Consider the following 22,507-nt stretch of genomic DNA (forward strand, 5'->3'; position numbering starts at 1 on the left):
GCTGCCGAAACCAATATATCGTTCTCCAAGGTCTTTCCCCAGTTTTCCTCACCATACAAACGTGTCGTCACCGGCGGGCAGCGAGGAGAGCGGCCGGCAATCGGGGCACGCGCGCAGGCCTTTGTCGCGTCAGTGTCGCGTCAAACAGCGATAAAATCGGGGCGTTTGCGCTATCTGAAATTGATAATAATTTCTAGTTAGACAAAGTGCGACCTTTGCCTATGCCTACTAACAAGAAAAAAAAAAAGAAAAAAAAAAAACGGACGCAATTGGGAATTTGATGAAACCGTTTTCGCAACTCGGTAGGCTAAAGCCGCGGCTCACTTGTTTCGTGAAGTCCCTAGCAAATCCGTCCTACCTCTATCAGAAGCTGGCAGTTACGCTGGCGAAGAAAGGTCGAAGAGCCACGCAAATATGTGTTTTGGCCAATTACCCAAGCACCAGGGAGAATGCTGGGAATGTGGGTACAGGTGCCCCCACGCTCGTGTTATACCTGAAGAAACGTGCCATATTTGTTTTAAATTTTCTCTAGAAAAGTTACTGTTGCAGACGTCAGCATGTGTAACTGCTCTTGTAGCATCCGTATGGTCCCTGGTACTTAAAGGACCTGTGCAACAATTTCAGTGCTTTGCTTAGATAATTTGGGTGTTGGTGTCTCGACCTTTCTGAAGTAAAGCACAAAAAAAAAAAAACGCTTTTTCCTGCATGTCCTAGTTATAGAAAAGTTCTAGTTATTTATAAAAAAAAAAGTTACCTTTTATCGAGCAGGTATTCGCACCACTTTCTATCTTTCTACAAGACCCCCGTGTCATGCTGCGTGGTTTTCATGGCCGCCGCTTGCGGCTGCACGTCAGGGAAATTCGAATTTTCGCCCCGCGATTACGCGGCGGAATCGCAACATTTCGGAGGAAGGAGATGTGTTTTCCGTCCATTGTGACAAGATAAACAATGTCAAAACTAGAAGATGCCAATTCTGGTCGGTGCAGTTTTCAGCGTTCGTGCGTATGGCGCGTACTTTGCTCATCTTCCAAAGCGGCGAACATCCGCGTGCTGGGCTGTGACCTAACACGTGTAGACTGTGATTCTCGTAAACCATGAAGTGTATACAATGAAATGAACTGCGGTTCTGTGGGCCAATGGCAGATTACTGATCGTGAAGATCGTGCTAAAATGACAATTAAAAGAACTCCGCAACCACCAAACCAAACCTCAATGTGCAATAAAAGGCGTATAAAATACGTAAGTATACTATTCATCTTCAAATAAAGAATATTTGTTTGAAGATACAATAGTACGTAAAGTACATAAATTCATCATAACATGTTTAATTTAAAAGTTAGGACAAGTTACTCAAAAAAAAAAAAAAGGTGTCCCCATTTTTTTTTTTATTGTCAGTGTAGAATGCAACGCGCTCACACACTCATCCACGAGTGCACATGGGAAAGGGGTAATTCTATGTAAGAATCCTTCTTGTTCTTGTTAGACTAGGTGAAGCACAAGAATGTTCTTGATCTAGTGGGTGGACATCATCCACCTCTCAGTATTCAAATACGGCTTCCAAGAGAGTTGCAAGTATTGAACAGACCCTCTGCTTACTTTTACCCCGAAGGAGGTTTCTTAGTAATGTATAAATACCTTAACAATTATAACTGGAGCGCTGTTCTTGCAATAGATGACACCAATCTCGCAACAGAAGCGTTTGTTTGAGTTGCGCAAGACGTGATTAGAATTTTTGTTCCAAAACACAGTTCTCAAGTTTTCATTTACCCGGACTGGTTTTCCAATAATTTAAAAATGTACCTTAACAATCATTTTCATTAAATAAAAAATTAAAGTCTCTACTTGACGGTGACAGCGCAGGGAAAACCAATCTTCCTGAGTGTCTGGTGTGAGATTGGTTTTCCCTGCGCTGTCACCGTCAAGTATGGTTCACCAACTCGCCCAAGCATCCATCCCATCAAAAAGTCTCTAGCTTCTGGTACACTAAATTTAGTATTTATCGTTCTCTCGTGAAACAATTGTACTCGCGCGATAAACAGTTACATCTCGATGATGCCGAGCGGAGTTTGAACCGCCGCCCCGAAATTTCCTGGAAGTTTGCAAAGCAGCACGCTCGTAACAATGCGCATGAAATTTCACTGCGGCATTGTTCTAATGGAAACACTAAGTATTTTTTTCCCCACCAGAGGTGGCAGATCGGTTTGCAGACTAGTCTAGTCAATGCGACACAGTCGGTCAGCCAATTATTCAGCCTATTGACATAGAACTAGAAGTAAACTGCAGGATGTTTTATCGGGTTTTAGAGTAGATACAGATGAAATTGAGGAAGGTATCAGAAACCTTAAACCGAAGTTATCTACTGGAGTAAGATAGTATTCCGAGATTTATAACCAAAGGTTGTTGTGATTTGTTTGCACTGATTTTGAAACAGATTTTCAACTTGTCACTTCGCTATGGTGTGTTCCCATCGTTGTGGAAGAAAGCGGTTGTCGTGCCAATATTAAAGGGAGGCGATTCATCGGTTTTCAGTAATTATCGGCCTGTTTCTTTATTGCGCGGTTTTCTAAGGTGTCTGAGAAGGTTATTTATAAACGAATAACTCATTACTTTCATCAAAAATTAACGACTTCGCAGCACGGGTTTATTATGGGACGGTCAGTTGAAACCAACTTGTGCTCCTTTTTACGTTTCGCTGCACCAGTTGTTACGAACAGGACACAGGTGCTATTTATTTTGATATATCTAAAGCATTCGATAAAGTTGATCATGAGCTATTGCTCCACAAATTATCGTTATACGATTGTTGTTCGGAACTACTTCGCTGGTTTCAAAGCTCATGTCGTACGAATCATGTTTGAATTTCTAGTGTCCCTTCTAAACTATTTTACACAACTTCAAGTGCCCCCAGGGGTCTATTCTTGGGCATCTTCTGTTTCTGATATTTGTTAACGATATAGCCTCATGTGTGAAAAAAAAAAAAAAAAAAAAGCTGAGCTCCTACTGTTTGCGGGTGATATTAAGATTTCTATGCGCGTTGTAACGAGGTGCACACTGCAATGGTCTTTGGCGAATAATTTGCTAATAAAGCCTACTAAAACTAAGGCTATTTTTTTGAGCAGACGACACGCTGTTATGCATTTTACTTACTCTTTGAAAGGAACTCCAATCGAACGCGTGACTGTAATGAAAGATCTCGGTGTGCGCCTTGAGAGCGCGTTGTCATACAATGCTCATATTTCTTTTACTGTTGGCCGTGCGATGAAACCTCTTGGTATTATCTCGTATAACTCAAAAGTTCAGACGCCCTGCTTGTATGATTCGTCTATTTTGTGCTTTAGTTCGTTCACGGCTTGAATTTGCCTCTGTGGTTTGGAATTCTCTAACACGTAGACAGTCTTTAAGCATTAAAATAGTAAAAAAAAAAAAATATATATATATATATATATACGCATCTTACATGACAAAAACTTTCAGCGTCACTTTTATTATGATTATGAATTTCTGCTTAATAGCGTTTTACTTAGTTCTTTTTCAAATAAAAAAATTCGAACGTAATCTGATTTTTTTTTTTTTTTTCATAGGGTGGTAAATGGGTGAATTGACGCTAATCTACTTCTGGATTCTGTCGATTTTCATGTTCCTTGTGGCGTTACCAGAATTGTTACTGTTCTTACGTTCAATCTATGTCTAACTCCCACCACTGTCCCGTATGCAAATTTTATTTAATTGAATCGCATTCTCCAGCTTGTACATTTTCACAAATTTCCCAGTTTTTCGCCGGAACTTGGCAAGTCAGTGGAAAGTTGAAACTGTATTACATTTTGTGTAATGTGTGCCACCTATTTGAATTCATGTTAATTTATACATTTGATGTTGTGCGTTTGTTTTGTTTCTTCTTTTTATCTTGTGTGCGCTAATGTGAAGACCCGCATGGCTGTTTTTGGGCACATAGAATAAACAATAATATTGTTATCATTATGTTTTTTTTTTTAAGTAAGTTTTGGTTTTGCACAGTTTCCATCAGCTGTAAATTTACATGCCTTCCCTCAATGACATTAACATTTTCACGGTTTTAAAAAATTCTCAGCCCTACACAACATTTCTCCGCCATATAATAAAATAAAGACGTTCTCACCACCTCTTCTGCGACAGAATATTGCGCGCCAACCATTTGACAAAGCAGGCAACATTTTTATCGACGGCTGTTCCATAAACCTCTGTAACACCAGACATTAACAGCAATGTGTCGAAAGTCATGTCTAAAAGCCGACTTGAAAATGTTTCAGACGTTTCACTTCTCGCCTTCTAGCCCGATCTAGATTCGATGTCCAAAACAGATAGTGTTTACGTGAAGAAGAAAAAAAATCACTGAAGCCATTGTGATTTCAGCAACACGCTCGTTTTCAATTATTATAATTGTGAACAGAATGTGACTGAGCAAAGCGTGGACTCGCTCTGGGTGAGCACTATTTTTCTCGGTATACTATTAGCGCACCTCTTTGGACGGATGTCTTCGTGGTCAAAGCCGGCTTGAGTCTGCGCTTGCCGCTCTTGAAGCTGTTCCAGCTGCAGGAGAATAGGGACTATTCACTGGACGCCATATTTGAGGGTGCTCTTTAAAGCGCATGCTCAGAGCGAGGCCACATTAATAAACTGCTAAGACCGGCAATCTTGATGGTGTGGAATGCACGCTGAAAAAGAACTGTGGAAGCTCGCCGTCCGCACGCGCTCAGCAGTCGCGCACACAGCTATGGCCGCCAGTGAATACTCCCTATACTCAACTCGCAGCACGCGGCTCTGGAGTGTTACGAGCATAAGTGAGAATGTTTCACGTGGCGCTAGTTCTCTCGGCACACAGCTCGCGCAAAGGCACCTTGACGTGGCTGGCCTCCATTGCTGCCCGGAAGCACTTTTTTTGTTGCCGTTTGTTTTGTTTACGAAACAAACCCATTGCAAAGAAACTTTCAACCTTGATGCTGTGAAAAAATAATCTCGATTGCTGGCGCCCGGAAAGCCACTTTGCGGCTGCCCGAGTCGCTCGTCCGCCTACCGGCCGGTGACATGCGCAGGAAGGGAAAAGTATGGATTTTTCATTGTTGGGCCAGTGGAGAGTCGCTGCCCGGAACCTGCGTGGCCGGCGTGACTTAAAAAATTAAATAACTTCTCAAAATAAAAAAAAAAAAAAAAATATTTTGGTTATGATTAGTTGAGAAAGGGTTGTTGATGCGGTCTGCCAATTTCCAGTCGAATCGAAGATTATATATATATATATATATATATAAAAGAAGTCGCGGAGTTCCTTTTTAAGGCTAGCAGTACTGCTTGCTGTGGCTAAATTTCTCATGTACACGGTGGACACTCCGGACGCCCGCTGGGACTGATCAACTCCCGCTGTCAAAGGAAACGTGCACTACAATAGACCCTTTCCGGAATTCAGTGCCGTCTGGTGACTCAAATGGCAGTTTAGCTTTTACCGTACTAATGACGGCAAGAAACCTGTTATCCGCCGTATTTTATGGGGCACCGTTACTTTCGCAAGGCAACGGTAAACGGGAATATGCACTTCGCTGTACAGTTCCTTTTCAATCTCCTTCAGTGTCGACGGCGAAAAAGATGCAACCAGTCAGAACAAAGCGCCAATCCAGATAGACGCCTTGAAGTTCTATACGCCAAGGGGCTTTGAAGCCGAGTGTGTGCTACTAACAGATTGACTGGGCCCGAGTTACAAATGAACGATTACGCAGCTCTTGCTTCGAATTCCTGATCCACGTCGCGCTAACATCTAGAATGTATAGGCTACGAATGGTCTGCTTATGAGCATCTTCAACTTCTTCCTTCATCAGTAAACATAAGGCCGCCATTAGTATAGCACATAAGCCATTTTTTCAGATGATGATGATGATAGTGATCAAAGTGGCCAGACTGAATTCCGAAAAAGACCTAACTAGTAAGTTAAACAGAATACAAAACATAATTAGAAACAATACACCAACAAAACAAATTAACTTAACAAAAGAGTTATAGAGGGTACAAAAAGAAATTTAAACAGCAACTTGAAAATCGATTCCAGTCCAGTAACTTAAAGGCGATTCCAGTCCAGTAACGTTTAAAACTAAAATGACTAAAAAAAAAAACGTGATGTGGGACAGAGCAATGCCAACTTTATATTGATGGTCGACGCGCGATGACATATAAGACGGTTGTATTAACAAAAGCTGGCGCATTGACGTGTTAAGATAATAGATCCTGTGAAATAAGCACACGCGTGACACTTTCCTGCGAAGAGAGAGGTCAGCTAAGCACAGACTGAATTTTATTGCTGATACGCTGGATGTACGGTGATAGTTATAATATATATAGTATCGAGCAGAACGGTTTTGAATGGCTTCACATGATGATGCAAGTTGCAACTGGATTGCAGGGTCAATGCGAGGGAACCGGAAGCTTCGCCAACTAAAGGCCTGTCCAGAGTCCTTGCAGGCTCACGTGAAACCGTCTCCCTGCGCGCGAGGTTCTTTTTATTTTAATTTCTTTAACGTGTTTTGGTTCTTTCCGGTTGTTTATGAAGGCTTTTTAACGCCCAATATTTTGTGCAAAAATTTCGACGTCCCCTAACGAAGGTTGCTACAGTTTAGACATTGCAAGCGGATGGATGTGACTGAAAGGCGACACGTCCGTGCGCTTAAAAAGGACGACGACCGTAACCTGTCGTACGAGGGTTGCCCGATCGGGGAGCCAAACCTGGTGGGGGCCGAGCCTCGGCAAAGCCACCTGCGATTGTAACCACCCATAGGAAGCAGATGGAGTCGACAACGGCTCGTGGGACCATATACCCCCCGGGCGTTCAGTGAAGGGGGCTGCTCCCTACGGAAGCCTCGTGTAGGTAGCTACGCCTGGCCTGCTCTTGGTCGGTATGGTCGGGAGCGTGATGACGTGGCGGAAGAGAGGCGTATGCCTGGTTCAATAGCTGACTGTCATCTCAGCGCGTCTCAAAAGTAGGTCTTCCCTATGACTCACCTTGGGGATGAAGGCTAACTAAGGAGAAAGAGGCCACACGTTACCCCTGTTAACGACCTGTACAATTAATATCTGTTTCCATAACAACGTAAACGCGAATATTCAATGGCTGTTGTGTCTGTGACGAAGGTATTAGAACGGTATCGTCGATTTTTATGCTAATTAGAAGTAGACTGATAAACCTTCGTTGGAAAATAATATTTATATCTACCCCACGCGTCGGACCTAGTGGTTGAAAAGAGGTTGTTACGCCCAAAACAAACTATGGCACGCAAATTCCGAAATCATAACGAAATTACTTAACGTGCATATAGCTTAAAAATTAAATAAAGCAAAATGTGAAAACGTATCGATTACTTCTTTTTGCATATGATAGCAAGCATTATGCTCCGTTTCGCACGAAATCCGAGCACAGCCGACGGTTTGCAAGGACGGCCTGTCGGCGCCGCCATCTTCCTGCTAGTGTAGGTCGATCGTCTGATAGTCAAGCAATGCTGGGGTCAACGTTACTAGTACCACTCAGCTTGAATACTGCCTTAAAGCCTGCTCTGAAAAAGTGGCACCAATCCGAACTCGTGAACTGAGCTAATGGCGACCGCAACGCCGCCTTTCTCCCGCAGGCCATTTTGGCGCCGAAACAGATACGGTGGAAGGGGTTTCCGGGGACTCCCAAGCGCACGTGCCGCGAACTACTACCGAAGTTAGGATGCGCCGATAAGGACGCGGTACCTGAAATCACCGCTGAGGCATGGTTGTATAAAAACAGTATTAAATGTGCCACAAAACCTTGCAAACTAAAAAAAAAATATAGGAAACATCACGCGCCCATCATTTTGTACTAAACTCCAATAAAAGTTACTACAAAAAGAGTTCTTTCCGTTTGTTTTTACGCAAAAACATGCTTTCTAAAAGCTCAAGGTGACCACAGTACAGACAAATGATGAAGAGTGGCGCTGTTGTCGTATTTAGCTTGGTCTTGGTGGACGCCAGCGGTCCAGGTTTCAACGGTGAGTTTCCCAACTGAGTGTTCTAGTAACGTTGGCTGGGGTGTACCCACGGCCTCAACAAAGCTTGACTATCAGACGATCTACGCCACTGACCTACGCACACCAACAGCAAGATGGCGGCGCCCAGAGGCCGTTCCTGCAAACGACTATAGGTAATCTCGGTTAAGCTGTGGTCCCACAAGCTACAGCTGTTTGTTTTGTCGCCACCATAAGATAGACGCGTTCATAAGACTCGCTGCAAGTGGTTTCGGTTTCATGGAAGTACGGCGAACAAGCTTGATCCGTCTCAAGAAGACGGGCTTGGCAGACTCTGTCGCTCTTGTTGGCCAGTGCATCAAGGGAGGCACTTTGCCAACTTACTGCATCCACGTTTTAAAATTTGCGTCCCAAAGGTGCACTCTTCGAGTTTAAATCGCCGCGCTAAGGCGTCGTTGTGGACCGTGCCGCCACCTCTTGGTCAGGCTGTGCACTGCCGAGGAATGCGGGCATTCGGGGCCGTGAAGGATTTCTGCGTTGGAAACGGCTTCGATTGCTCTCGTAAGTCGAGTTAGCCGGGTCGCCCTATTCGGTTCATTTTTTCGGATTCCTACGTAAATACTCGAGCAGTGAGCGTGCCAGCTATTTAGGCTGCGATTCCCGTGAAGCCCAGCAAAACTGCAGCGCCATTTGGCATCGGCACTGGCCGCGACCATGCAAGCCAGCCAAGTCGCCAACCATTTACCAAGCCTCGCTTGTGTGTGTGTTTGCGCGGTGTAGTTCGTCGTCGTGTGTGCGTCAGATTTATTCCCCACTTTTTTTTTTTTTTTTTCCAACGGCAACGAGACGGATATCGAAACGGACGTGACCGACCAGCGTGTGCGGAAGCGGTACGCTTACAGCTGCTGCTTGTTTTATTATAGTTTTTCAGAAAATGTGCGCAGACGTGTTGCGTCGACAATAAGATGTGATTATACCATCGTCAAACACGGGCAGACCGGCTTAGGTGCGCGTTACTTGATAGGAGATTTGATGGAACAGAGTGGTGACTACTTTATTCTTATCGTTATGACATTACAAAATAATAAAACAATTGGCTCATACTCAAAACTCGGGTGCCCATGTCATGGCACCAAGGAAGTAGGTGGAACAAAGGCAGGAAATCTGACATAAAATGGGCTTTCGACGTTTATACAAGAAATGATGGACACACAAATGCATCTGATCGCGGCCGGAACGGTATCGTATCTACATTCTTCACCATGAAGTCAAGTAACTCACAGCAGCAAATAACCGAAAAGTAAGGCATAATTGGAATGCATAACTTTTTGAGCGCTAGTAATTTTAAGTGCAACTAACTACTTTTGAGCATGGTTGTTGTAATTGTAATTAAATCACATTTCAGAAGTAATTGACTCAAGTATGACGACACAATCCGAGCGAGCGAGCGCTCTGGCCACGTGTGATTGCAGATGGAATGGGTATCTTCCAAACTTCCACGCAGCGTGAGGGCTCATTCGAAACACACTTAGTGTGTTTCGAATGAGTGACGTCTTGAGCAAAATTCAGTAAAATCCGGGGAAAAAAAAAACGCTTGCAGGTATATGAATTCGGATATATCCGAAAATCTCACAATATTTATGACTCAATGGTGAAACACACACATACAACAACACGGTATTTTACAGCTAAGGAGAGGCCAGTTTCTTTTCAAATCTCGGATTATTTCCAGACTAATGCTATACGCACGAGGTCGTGCACCTTGACCGGAAGTGGCTATAAACGCACGACGCGGAGAGCTCATGCCGGACGGCGTGTGTATCACTGCGGCGACTGTTAAGTCACCCCAGTAAAAGTAGAATGTTTGACTTGATCGTTTGGTCATCACCCTTCAATCCAAAGCCAACTGAGTCAGAAAGTCGCGCATGCGCCTAACAGTCGAACCGTATAGTCAAGCTTTCTCGAACTTTACAATAAAAGCTCGAAAAAGTCGAACCTGGTCGAACTCGAACCTCAACCGGTTCGTGACATCCCTAGTTGCAGCGCACATATGGCTGACGGTAACTCTGGCAAATGGCCGCGACATTTCAAGATTCCTCCTCGAGGTAATGCCTGAGAAAAACTAATATATTTTTCGGTTAATATCGGTTACCAGTTGGCAGTAAATAATTTACAGTTACGGTTACGGTTTTCATAAATTTTCATATAACGGTTTCGTTCCGGTTACGGTCACTGAAAAAACTTCGTTCCTGAACGGTTTCGATTACGGTTACGGGTTGAGCCCCTGGTTACAGGTTTAAAAAAAAAACGTTTTCGAGGGAAAGGAGGGCAGGGGAGGAGGAAGCAGGGCGGAATGCTTGAGGGGAGAGGAGGAAACATCTTCCTCTCCTCAGCATTCCGTCTGCTCCCTCCTCCCCAGCCTTTTCTTTATCACGTCAAGTTTTGTTCAGGACAACGGGTCATTGTAACTTTCGGTCACGACAAAAGCCACTGTTCTAGTGCTCAGCTTGCACTTCAGTTTGGAAGAAGTCCTTCCCATTCTAAAAAGAATAAAAAAATGTCAGCCTGAAAATATTATGACAATAGAGGCGAAGCAAAACGAGAATGGGTGACGGCTACGCTTATACGGAATTGTCGTAGATCGTTTCCGCTGCTGCTCCGTAACGTTCTCCGCAAGCTACGACTACGAGACACGGAATTCCGCAGCAGTCTTGTACGCGTTACTGAAAAAAGTAACCAATTACAATTACTTTACTGGATAATGTAACTGATTAAAGTTATCAATAACTGCATCACAACAGTAATTGAAGAATTACCAGTAAGTAATTGAATAATTTTCACATTACTCTTCTTAAAAAAAAAAAAAAAATCTTTGAAGAAATGCATACTTATCTTCAAAGTGGCTACTTTTTTTCTTTTTTTTTGTCTTTTACATTTTGTTGAGCTTCAACAGCAGTGGTCGTTCGAGGTTGTCGTCAGTCGTCTTCCCACGTTTCCTGGTGAAGATATCTGCAATGACGCTGTAGGCCTTGTCGACGGATGCGCTTGAGGGAAGAACGGTGTTGTAGCGCACAAACCCTTTGCGCACCAGGTCGTGGTTGCGCAGTACTTCGACGGATGCTACCGAGTCCTCAAGGGATCGAAGCGCTTCCTAGAGGGCTTGGAAGCGCTCACTATTGACATTTCTATAGAATTTCAACGCTGAGCGGCGTTGACATTATAATCCTTCTGGTATATATATATATATATATTTTTTTTTAGTTGTTTAGGGCTCGAAAAAAGTGTCCAACATTGGTGCAACATAGACCAATGACGCACAAACAGACAAAACGATCTTAAAGAAAAAGAAATTTGGAAACACATAGTTGATTACTTGGAATTGATTACAAAAAAATAGTAACTGAAGTCCAGCGAACGTTACCGCAGAAAAAAGTAACCGAAGCGTTAAAAAGTTGCAGTAAAACGTAATTGATTACAACTAATATGTTACGTACGAGTCTGCAGTCTGCAGGCAAGCCTAGCGCCGCGCATGCGCACTAGTGCTTGGTGCCTTTGTTCCGGGCAGCTTAGCGGAGATGGGAAAAAGGTTGCGAAAACTCCCGATCGTTTCCGCTGTCCCGCAACGTTCTCCGCAACGCGCTACGAAATCCGGGACTCTGCAGGCAAGGCAGGCGCTGCGCATGCGTAGGGAGTTTGCGGAGAACGTTTTCCCACTATAATCTCTCTCTCTCTCTCTCTCTCTCTCTCAGTTTCGCCTTTTTTTTTTCACCTATGTTGCATCCATCCAGGTTTACAGCCAGCGCATATCCTACAGTGGTGTGGAAGATCCCCCCCCCCCCCCCCCCTTTTTTTTTTCGCGTTTCCGCGTTGTTCCGCACAAAAAGATATGTTCTCGTGCTCTGTCGTTAAAATAGCGCCTGTCCTGTCGTCTTTTTGTCTTTATTGTACTCGTTTTTTGCACGCTCTTAACCTCTTAATTTAGTGTGGGAAAACGGTCTACGAAAACTCCTTAGTGTCTTCTATTGGTGTAGCGACGGCAAACCTATGTTTTGGCCCATACTGGAAGTGACGACATTCGAAATGCCGGCGCCCTTGTGAAAAAGGGGTTGTGGGGACCGCGGGTCGTGTTCCGGTGTCTTAGCAGGCCAGCTGGGGAAGGGTCGCGGGCGGGCGGTACCTTAATGCACCAACACAGCATGGATGAACCCCGCAAAGTAGCTCCCCATTCCCGGAAAGCTGAATGTTGAAGCCGCAGGTCATTCCTCGGCGCTTCCAAATCATGCATTCAAGATATTTATGTCTCGCACTGTTCGTTTGCTTGCCCGCTCCCACGCTCTGTGGAGAGAGGAGGTTTTTCGGCGAGGCACTTTTTTGCAGTTCCCGCCGAAATCGTCGGAATCGGTAATCTCCGACTCATAAAACATACAAAGGAAACGTCTTAGTGTTTAAGTTTTGAGCCGTGGGGCCCGACTGTTTGACCCCCGGCTGGGGCATTCACCCACCATCCGATTCATCGAGTCGGCACCTGTACCAAATGGGATTCTGTCTGAACCCTGATTGGACGGGCTTGCTAGCCCGCCGCAGTTCTCCCGTGGCAAGCCCCGTTACCTGTCGTGTGCCATAGCCTTTGTTCACCGGCTACCTATCAGTCGTCCTCACCGCACGCAGTAGGACACCTGACGCCGAGGCGTTGTTTCGCAATTGTCGTCTACACGGCAATTGTTGCAAGCATCTTCGTTTTATTGTGTGCTCTTTTTGAAGTTCGAGTAAAGCTTCCGCGCCTGAATCGAACACCAGAACCTCTAGGTCGTCCCCCCACCCCCCTCCTCTCCGGCAGCCAGCAACCTTCGATCGGTGATTTATACTGTCGCGAAGTTATGCCTTCGCGGCTTTGTTGGCTTATTTTTACTGTGATTTGGGCGGCCCCTCCGCTGGTTCCCCTATGTGTAGTCGGCCGCCGGTCGCCGCCGCGAGACATATAACGTCTCTCCTTCGAAGTGGTTCGCGAAGACCCCGCTAGGGGTGTCAAGTGACACGGTCCGTGTCTTTTTCTGACATGTTTACGGCCCCCTGGTCCACGAACTGTTCTGTCTGAAGCTCTGGTTCAGGGAGTTTTGGAATGGTTTCCCATAGCCTCCGAGAATCCCGAAGCTCGCGCGCGAAGCATTCCCGTGCTTCGGGATCTCGGAGGCCATGGGATTCCACATGTTGAGTGGGGTTTGTTTTTGCTGCCTTATAGATTTGTTTCGTTGTTTATGTACTCGCGTACTTCTTTCGATTACTGATTTTCCGTGTACGCGCCTGGTCTTGTGATGATGCCTTCGTACGTGCTTCGTCTTGTTCTTACTGATCTTGTGAACTTCGTTCGAAATGTGTTTTGTCTTGTCTATGCGCTTGTTTTTGTCATGCTCATGTTTGCTTTGGGCTCCGAGTTTTCTTATTGGTGCTAAGAAGTAGAAGTAAAAAGACTCCGTTTACTACGCGACAAACTTTTGTTGCGTAATAAACGGAGTCTTTTTACTTGTACTTCCAATCGGTCCAAATAACGGTTTATTAACCAACTGACATAAAGTGAAGTCTTAGAATGCAGACTTAGAATCACTCCCATACATCATCACTTAAAAAAAAACGGTATATTCTTACGCCCCTTGTCACATATACGACACCGCAAAACTTCAGTTCGATGTACAGCGCACTGACGTTGAACCGACACTACCAAATTTCACAAGCGGCTTGATAGCCGAGTTGTATGACTTACTAAACTAGCTCTTGTAAATGTGACTGGCTGCAAAGAACGTTATCGGGGTTTTCTTGGCTGTACTGCAAAGTCTCTGTAATTTTTTTTTTTTTTTTCTGTAGACTTTGATACGTGCTTTAGCTGTTTAATATGTTATATCGCAACGTTATCAACCTTCTCGCCAAAGTTGGGGCTGTCAGTTCAACGGCAGTGCGCTGAACGTCGAACTGAAGTTTTGGAGCCCTGCATATCCGCAGATATCCGCAGTAAACTGGCGGATGCGGATAAAAATTAGACACATTTTGGCGGATTGTGGATCGGATGCTGATTTCAGGGGCTGCGAATGCGCATATCCGCGGATCCGGATCTAAATTTTTGTCCAGTGGCATTCAGTTCGTCGACTGACGTTTCATCTACAGATCGTTTCGTCGACATGCGGCGGAGCGGGGGGGGGGGAGGAGGAGGAGGAGGAGGAGGAGGAGGAGGAGGAGGGAGGGAGGGAGGGAGGGGAGAGGGAGAGGGGAGGGGGGTGATAAGCTCTGGCGACTTCCCCTGCTGTGCTGTCCTCCTCCTGGCCACATCTCCAGCGGGTGCCCCGACCACAGCCGACAAACAGGAGTCGCTACAAGAGCGGGCGAGCCAAACTCCTCCACAGCCGTAAGGGGTCCCAAGTTTGACAGTTAGAGAGGGCGGAAGGTTACACAGCTATAGGTGACATTCACTTGACATCACTCGCTAGGTTCGCTGGCATCGCCCACCACGGTCGCCATCTTCGAGGTCTCTTGCTATCGCGAATGCCATCTGGCCGGACCTTTTGAGCGTGGTTTAGCAGTATTTTACAACTTTAAAGGGTCTTTTTGATCGAAACTAGGGGCTATTCTTATACTTTGGTGCTTTTGAATCGCCGTGGGAGTATTTTTTGTGTGTTTTAGTTCGTTTTTGTCGCTATCGGACTCGTTTACCGCGGCCGCGTTGCTCCCTCGGCTCCATGAAGCGCTCCGTGTCGCCCGCCGTGCCGACGGCGGTAGCTCTTGCAAGAACTAATTTTTCTACTTTGGTGCTTTTGTAGCACGGTGTGATTACTCTTTGTTTTGTTTTGCTAGTTTCTTTATTGTTTTTCTCTAGCGGATTTTCTGTACTACGGCCGTGTAACCGTGTTGCTCCATCGCCACTGTGTCGTACATACGTCGTGCCTTCGGTGTTCGTTCCTGTGCAGAGACATACCGTGCGGCTCACAGAGTCCGCAGCATATGAGAAATGCGGCGCATTTTTCATTAGCCCAAGCGATTTAAAAACCGCATGTAAGCGATTTGGCGAGCGATGGCGACAGCGACGGGAGTCGGCGACGAGCGACGGAGATTTCTCGCGGTCGGTCGTCGCGTCGCTCGGTTTTTGGATTTCCAGAAAGGGTCGCTTGCTCCCGTCGCTTTCATGCGGTTTGCCACGTCGCGCGAGTGACCGAGCGACAGCGAAGCGGGTCGTCGTCGCTTGTCTCGTCGCTGTCGCTCGTCTCGTCCCGTCGCTCGCCAAATTGCTTACATGCGATTCAGGCTTTACACACGGTACTCGGCGGCAACAAGGAAAACGGCCCGCCCCCGGGACCAACTTTTCTTCTCTCTTCTGTTCAACGAAGCTTCAACGATATGAAATTAGCACACACTAGCAGCGGACAACCGCGTAGCGTACCCAAGCCAGTCAAACCGAGACCTCGAAGATGGCGGATCGACGGTGGCGCTCCCTGGCAAAATCGAATCTACAAGTTGATCATCAGAGGAAGGGTGACGGTCAAGGCTTGGTGGTGTCCAGGAGCCGAGACCTCCGCGGTCTTCTGGCGTCTGCTTATATTGAGTTTAGCGGCATTCCGGGGCCATCTAGGCAACCAATGTCAGAGGTTTCTTTTTAGCACCAGAGCGCAAAGCAACCCATGAGCATCACAAAAGCAACTGCATACAATGACAAAAAAAAAAAAAAAACGAACGAAGCTTATGAGAGCTAGCAGCTATAAACGATACAAAACATTCGAAGCCACGATCACAAGAGCAGTTTCACACAAGACCAAACGTTCACAATGGTCTCAAAATGCAGACATATATAAAACGCCACCGACGCGGGGCTCTATACGCGCGCGAGAGCGAGTTCGCGAAAGTACAATATGAATTGTATACGTAACTCGAAAGATATGTCTAGTTCGTGACATGGCGCCCATCATCTTTGTGTGTTTCTTATCGCCCGCTAAATCGATCAAACACGAAAAAAACAAAATGTGCTCAGGATCACTCCTCATGTACTGCGCGTAGTTGGTTTAGATAAAGTCCCTCGATACTTTTTAGAAGTAACGACAACCAATACAAATGACAAAGCACATTCCGCTGGAACAAAATGGCGGCATTCAGTTCAGTCTTCTGCTCTGAGGCGCCATTAGCTTCCTTAAACCTACATCGTCACGCTGTCAGCGCTCCAAAGAGCCGGTTATAGGGAACGTGCCCAAAGACGACGAACGAGTGCCATGACGATGCACTTTTGGCACTGCTTGATTGTCTCCATCGGATGATGGCGTTGGCAGCGGTAGGACTTAGTGCGAGACGGAGTATACCATATTTCAAGTTCGTCTGCTTCTTGCGTAGGAATTGCTGTGACGTCAGAAAGACGCCGAGCTCTGAGCTCTAAAAGCCCGTTCACACTCTTGCGACCGAGTACGACTGAGAGAGACGAGATCTCTTACAACTTCTTAAATGTTTCTGGAATGAGGGAACACACTGACATTGTGGCGCCATCTATGCGGTGACCCTAGAACTGCATTTCACAAAAGCGAAGGTTTTGCGGGATTTCCGAGGTCAAATGTGCGTAATACCCATAGAAAGGCTCGTTTATAACATTGACAAAAGCTTTTCGAGCCAAAAAAAAAAAGGGATATTGCGCGAGAAATAAAAAAAAACATATGCCGGACCGCCGAGTTTACACTGCTTCCCAATAGATGGCGCCAGTGTGTTTTCTGGTTTAAGAAGTTTTAAGGAACCCAGGTTTAAGAGGTCGCAAGCAGTCGCAAGAGTGTGAACGGGCCTTAATTGAAGAATAGTGGGTAGACCTCAGAGCAGGTTGCCTTGAGGTCTACCCAGTATCTTCCAAGCAGAGCCAATCAAAGCTCGGCGTCTTCCTGACGTCACAGCAACTCCTGCGCAAGTAGCAGACGAAGTCACGGAGCGTAACTTCGTCTGCATAACCTTTTGACCGCTACATCAAACGGCGAATCTTTTCGGATCACGGTCGAACGCCATCAATTCAACCTTGGGGAACTCAGACGTTGAGTGAGCGACCTGCTTTTTCGTTTTTGTTTACACACTTGTCTGCATGGGTTATCTGATTGTGATACTCGACCTCTGCTGTTCATATTTTCGTATCTGGTATCAAGCCAAAAGTAACACGCGTTCTTTTTTTTTTTTTCTCTCTTTTTTTCTTTTATGGATTTGGAAGGCTTGTTAACCCCAAACGGGCTACAGTAGTACCACAATTGGTCTACTATCGAGTACGAATGAAATGCGAACAGCGGAGCGCGCGTTCTTCGGTGCACGCTGTGCCGCCTAAAGGAATGCTGGGAAGCAGGAAGCAAACGGAAGGCTGGAGAGGAGAGGGGAAGACACCCTCCTCTCTCCAGCTTTCCGTCCGCTTCCTCCTCCCGAGACTTCCCTTCCCTCGAAAACTTTTCTTAATTTCTGTTTCTTGTAGTTATTAGTCACACGGGTTCCGTGTCTGGTATCCGGGAAGGAAAAAAATTAGAAAACATTGCAACCTGGACTACGCGATCCGCTGTTCGGATTTCGTCCGTAAGCGATAGTGCATTTCGCCAACTCATTGAGAATATATATTTTCTCCCGCGCTTGATACACGTTCTGCAAACGCTAACTTCTCTTTTTCTTTTTCTTTTGAGGGGGGAGGGGAAGGGGGGTTATGCACACTTCTACGGTTGTAAAAGCTTCTCTATGGTAAAACGCGCGGTCGCAAGACATAATATAAACTCCCCATCCCGCGTGAGGCGCTTCGATCGCTGCCGCGCCTTAGGGATCGAAAAGGGGGAGAACTTTTACAATTTAATGGCGGACTGCGCAGGTTGGTTGCTCATGCGCATGCGTGCGTCGCCGCGTGGTGGGGAAGATGATCCGGGGGGGGGGGGGGGGGGGTAGAGAGAGAGAGAGAGAGAGAGAGGTTGAATCAAGTAGGGAGCCGCTACCCCAAACGCGGCCCGTAGACCACGTGACCCCCGATCGAGCAGCTGGGAACACTCTCAAACCCAGGCACGCTTCCGCGCCCTGGGATCCGGGCTATCGGAATCGACCCATTTTGTTGTCGAAGGGTTGGATCCAGGGAGGTTATTCCGAACCTGCAGCGTGGCAGATAAACAATCACCGACCTCGGCTGTTTGCCTTTGGAGTGTCGCCTGTCGCGTGATATTCAGGCTGTCGAATAAGGTTTCCTTTTTCGCGTATATTACTATATAGATATGGGAAAGAAACCAGGTTCGAAACGAATAGCTCAGTGTCATTCCTAGATTTAACATTGTTTTAGGAAACCGATTGTCGGGGGTTTCTCTTCCACTGTGAAGGCTATGAATGTCGCACCCCCAATAAACCCCTTTCGAAAGACTGCCCTCTGTTGGCCGTTGTAGAATCTCTGCGCAATGGCGGACTAAAATCTCAACGTCACGGCACCCTTTAGGCGTTTGGTTGGATGAAAAAGCAAAACACACCAACAAAAAGATTAAAAAAAAAGGTAGTGCTGAGTGCAGTGACGTTGCTCTTTCGACGCTATTTGATTGGCTCGCCGGCTCCTATAGCGTCGGCCAAGCTCGGATGTTTGCTATCTTATGGAATGACTTGCACGTTCCACGATGTCGGCTGTTCCGCCATTGTGCAGTGGTCCCGACCTTTTGATAATAGGCACGTGACTTTCGAAACAGGTCTATTAGACGTTGCGAAATTTTGACTCGATCCCGTCCCGACACTCGAAGGAGCGATTATTGTTATCAGCCGTGCTGTAGGGTCACGCTTTAAAGGTGACGGGAACGCGATAACAACCCTGCGTCTACCCTTCTGATAATGAGATGGGTCGGTCCCGGATTCGTGGCAATATCAAATACTCTACTCAAAATACTGTATTTCAAATATTTTCGATGGTACTTTTATATCTTGCAAATACGTTTGATCGAGAGTATTTTCTACCCTGACTTAATTACGTTTTTCTTTTTTTTTTTTTTTTTCACCATATCTTGTACTAATTCTCTCAAATCAAAATTTCTTCGAAGAAATGTCTCGCTGGAATATTTTACGGGAATAGGGATGGGCTGAACCGATTACAAACTTGGGACGGAAACGACCGAACTCAGAACGAGAAACAACTCAACGCTTATAGACGCAAAATGACAACAAAAGAAAAAAACGGAAGGAAACAAGAAGAGAACACCAAAAGAAGATACAAGCTTCTTTTTTTTTTTTCTCTCTAATAGTTTATTTTTGATTCCCTCTACGCTATACGGACGTATCTTCGAAAGTAATTGAATTACGTTTCCTAGTATCTGTACTCTAACTCAAGATACATTGCGGTGAAGGTAACTTCAGTTGTACTCCAAATAGTATCTGAAGTAGAATTACTCTTGTCGAGCATCCTGTCCAACCCTGGTCAGTACTATGTAGCCTGACTACCATGCACGACAACGCTCGAAGCGCCTTATGGAGCATTTCGTGTGCTCCGGTCGGCGTTCCTCTCTGGTAGCTCATTGGTCCGGCGACTTCACCTAATGTATCCTATAGTCGGTGACAGGTTAAGAATAAAGTGGAAGCTCCTCCCACCTATTTTTCCCTTTAGCAGAGAAAAAGAATGGAGAGGAGGTCGCCTCCTCTCAAGCGTTCACTCTGCCAAAGTGTAAAGAACTGGGAGGAGCTATATAGGGTACGGACACGTGAGCTGACCCAGAGACGTTCAGGTCAGGACGGCACAGAAGTCATGCGGAACTCAGGATATGTCATGCTGTTACGAAAGGGGTTTCATTAGCTTAGTGGATTTCATAGCTTAGCACGTTGGAGGTACCCGATTGCGGCTTTTTACCCCTTTCAGCTTTACCACTAAACTGTGCCGATCATATTGCCGCTGTCCGCACCTAGGGTCCTAGATGCAGATAGTTACTTCAGAGATACCTTCTTTTTTTTGTTTCCCTCTCGCAATGTTTTGATATAACTAACAAATAAGAAAGCAGTTTAGAACATTAATTGTGCGGCTGATGCACCAGAACCATTTTAACTGGGAAGAATTACTAGGGACACTGGGTTTTCTCCTTAGTCATTTGAGGAATACTATGAGTCAAACCTACGCCGTACTACGTTACTAATATCCTCTCAAAACCTTGAATATTTCGAAACGATGTTGGTCAGCTAAAGATGTCGCAATGAAACACGACCGAAGAAACGGTTTTTGTAAATTGTCTAATTTGATGGCAGCGCCTAACCTCTCTGCACGGTTCGTTCACGCCATTCAGAAATGCTTCACGCACGGACGCTTTGTCCAAAATATGGGCAATTCCATTGTCAATGTCTACCAAGTTTGACGTCTGTTGGGACATCTGTGTGAACCGCAGTGCCTTGCTATGATTGTACTATTTAGCAGACCCCTGTGCAAGTATGAGCACTTCGTCATTTTATTGGTGATACCAGAAAAGGACCTGTAGAAAAAGAACTTGCCGTAGCTACAAATTACTAGAAATTATGCCTAAGATATCAGTAACGGAGAAATAAGAGTAGATACTTAGGTTTGTACCTGAGGTACACGCAAAGTACCCAGTACTGGCAGTTAATAGTAGGAAGCTGCTAAACAACATCGGATGCTCTACGTCGTTTTGTTGTTGTTTTTATTTTGTATACGTTCATTTTTCCACTCATCTACTTTTGGTAACGACCCAGTGTACTGCTAAGAAGACCAGCGGGCTATTTGTGGGTAAAATAGTGGATTGCTGGACTAGTTAATTGATCGACATAATGAAATAAAGCGTCTATTCTTTGTATGTTTCTTCGACTTTGTACCGTCTTTTTTTTAGCGCTTTTTTTATTACGTTTATATGTGGGCATCGCCATATCTGCAAATATATAAATAAATAAATAATGGAAACTTGAACGGCCGTTTCACTTCATCGCTTCCTAGTATTCCGTAATAGGAATACAAGAAAACTGTAAAACACACCATAAACCACGACATATGCAATATTCGTTGCCAGTAAAGCTTTGTTTCGCCTACGCACGCTTCAAGTACGCAAATCAGTTGCGCAGTAGACTGCACAGATTTAAATTGTGCTCCTTCAGGTTTTCATGAATGGTATCTCCACAGTAAATGTTCGTGGGACGCTTCACTGGAATATACTTTCTCTGTCACAGCTACTTGCCAAATAAAACTTTTCTTTTTTTTCGTTTTGAGATTTCTGTTTACACGTTCGATTAACAAGTGTGGAAAATCTCTATTTGTCACCATTCAAACGGTTCCTTCAGCAGCATAGAAGAGGCTGAAAGTATAGGGCAAGGTTCTATGGAGCAGGAAAAATGTGTACACTGGCCTGTCTAGTCATGTCGTCATGACAAAAACCATTCAGACTCGTGTTTGAATAGTTCGTGACATGACCGTTTACATTTATATATTTACATAGGAGTGATCATGACCTAATTAGGCTAGCTGAAAGGGGCTGACACTACTGCCTCGGCTCTTATCAGTGCAAGAGATCACGTGGACCCGGACAAATCAGCAGCGAGTCAGCGACCGATCGACAAGGTCCCTGCATTATGCTACGGCACTCAAATATGGCGCGCGTGCTTTGGGGAGAAGGAGCAAATAAGGAAGAAAGAGATTGAAAATAATAGAAAGCTGAACCGATCCTGCGGTCTCTCCTAAAGTTGCCAAGGCGCTTCCACCAGAGTTTTCAGGTCATGAGAAAATGGCCACCCTGGGAACTCCAGGCCTGCACGCTTCACTATGACGTCACTTCCTGCCAACTAACGTAGAACGTTTTTGTTTTTTTATAATTTTGCTATTCCTGTAAAATAAATATTTTAACGAAAGTACTAAGTGAGTGGTAGAGTTCGTGCTTTAAGTACAGTAGAAAGTACATTGAGTGGGATGTACTTCCAGTACATTCACCTGACAGGAAACACGGTAAGCTTTCAAAGCAAAATATGAATTTTTTCAGCGGTGTTGCTGTTCCCACTTGTTCTAGTCGAACACAAATGTAATTACGCATTCACATACGTATTATAATTAGATATATTGCTTACATAAATGCCAACCTTTGGCTTTTAGGAGCAAAGGTTGTGATATTTAGCTAGCAAAATGGTGTCACTAATAAATTTAACCATTAATTGAAGGTTCATTTGGAGGAATATGTTTAAACGTAAACAATCTTAGAGCTTTACAGTAATGTACATAGATGAAAGGTGTAGTTTGGGTAAAGTATAAACACAAGTACCAAAAATGTACTTCGTATAAAATAAACTGTTGGGTAAAGAACATCTAAAAAAGTACTTGAAGTATAGTACAAAGCAAATGAGAGGTTATGTAGTTCAAGTAAAGTAGTAAATACATGGGTGGAATGTGGTTGAAGTGAAGGAGTACTATAAATATTAATGTACTTCCAAAGTACAATTGCTTTTTAACGCAATCTTTCCTGATGTTTTTCCAATCCCGGTTACAGTTTTTTTAACGGATATGCATTGATTTAGGATTAGGATTAAGGGGGGTGCATCAG

At 45.0% G+C, this 22,507-nt stretch overlaps 1 protein-coding gene across 1 annotated transcript in view; it reads left to right on the forward strand.

Moving 5' to 3' along the window:
• Window positions 1-8,528: 8,528 nt before the first annotated feature.
• Window positions 8,529-22,507, forward strand: part of LOC8051603 (histone-lysine N-methyltransferase SETDB1) — a 167,778-nt gene continuing 153,799 nt past the window's right edge. The window contains exon 1 of the mRNA XM_040210531.1: window positions 8,529-8,561. The gene's annotated coding sequence lies outside the window, so the exon portion shown is untranslated. The remainder of the gene's footprint in view (window positions 8,562-22,507) is intronic.

The sequence above is a fragment of the Ixodes scapularis genome, unplaced genomic scaffold (assembly GCF_016920785.2).
Source record: "Ixodes scapularis isolate PalLabHiFi unplaced genomic scaffold, ASM1692078v2 PGA_scaffold7__128_contigs__length_106722199, whole genome shotgun sequence".
NCBI classification, from domain to species: Eukaryota; Metazoa; Arthropoda; class Arachnida; order Ixodida; family Ixodidae; genus Ixodes; species Ixodes scapularis.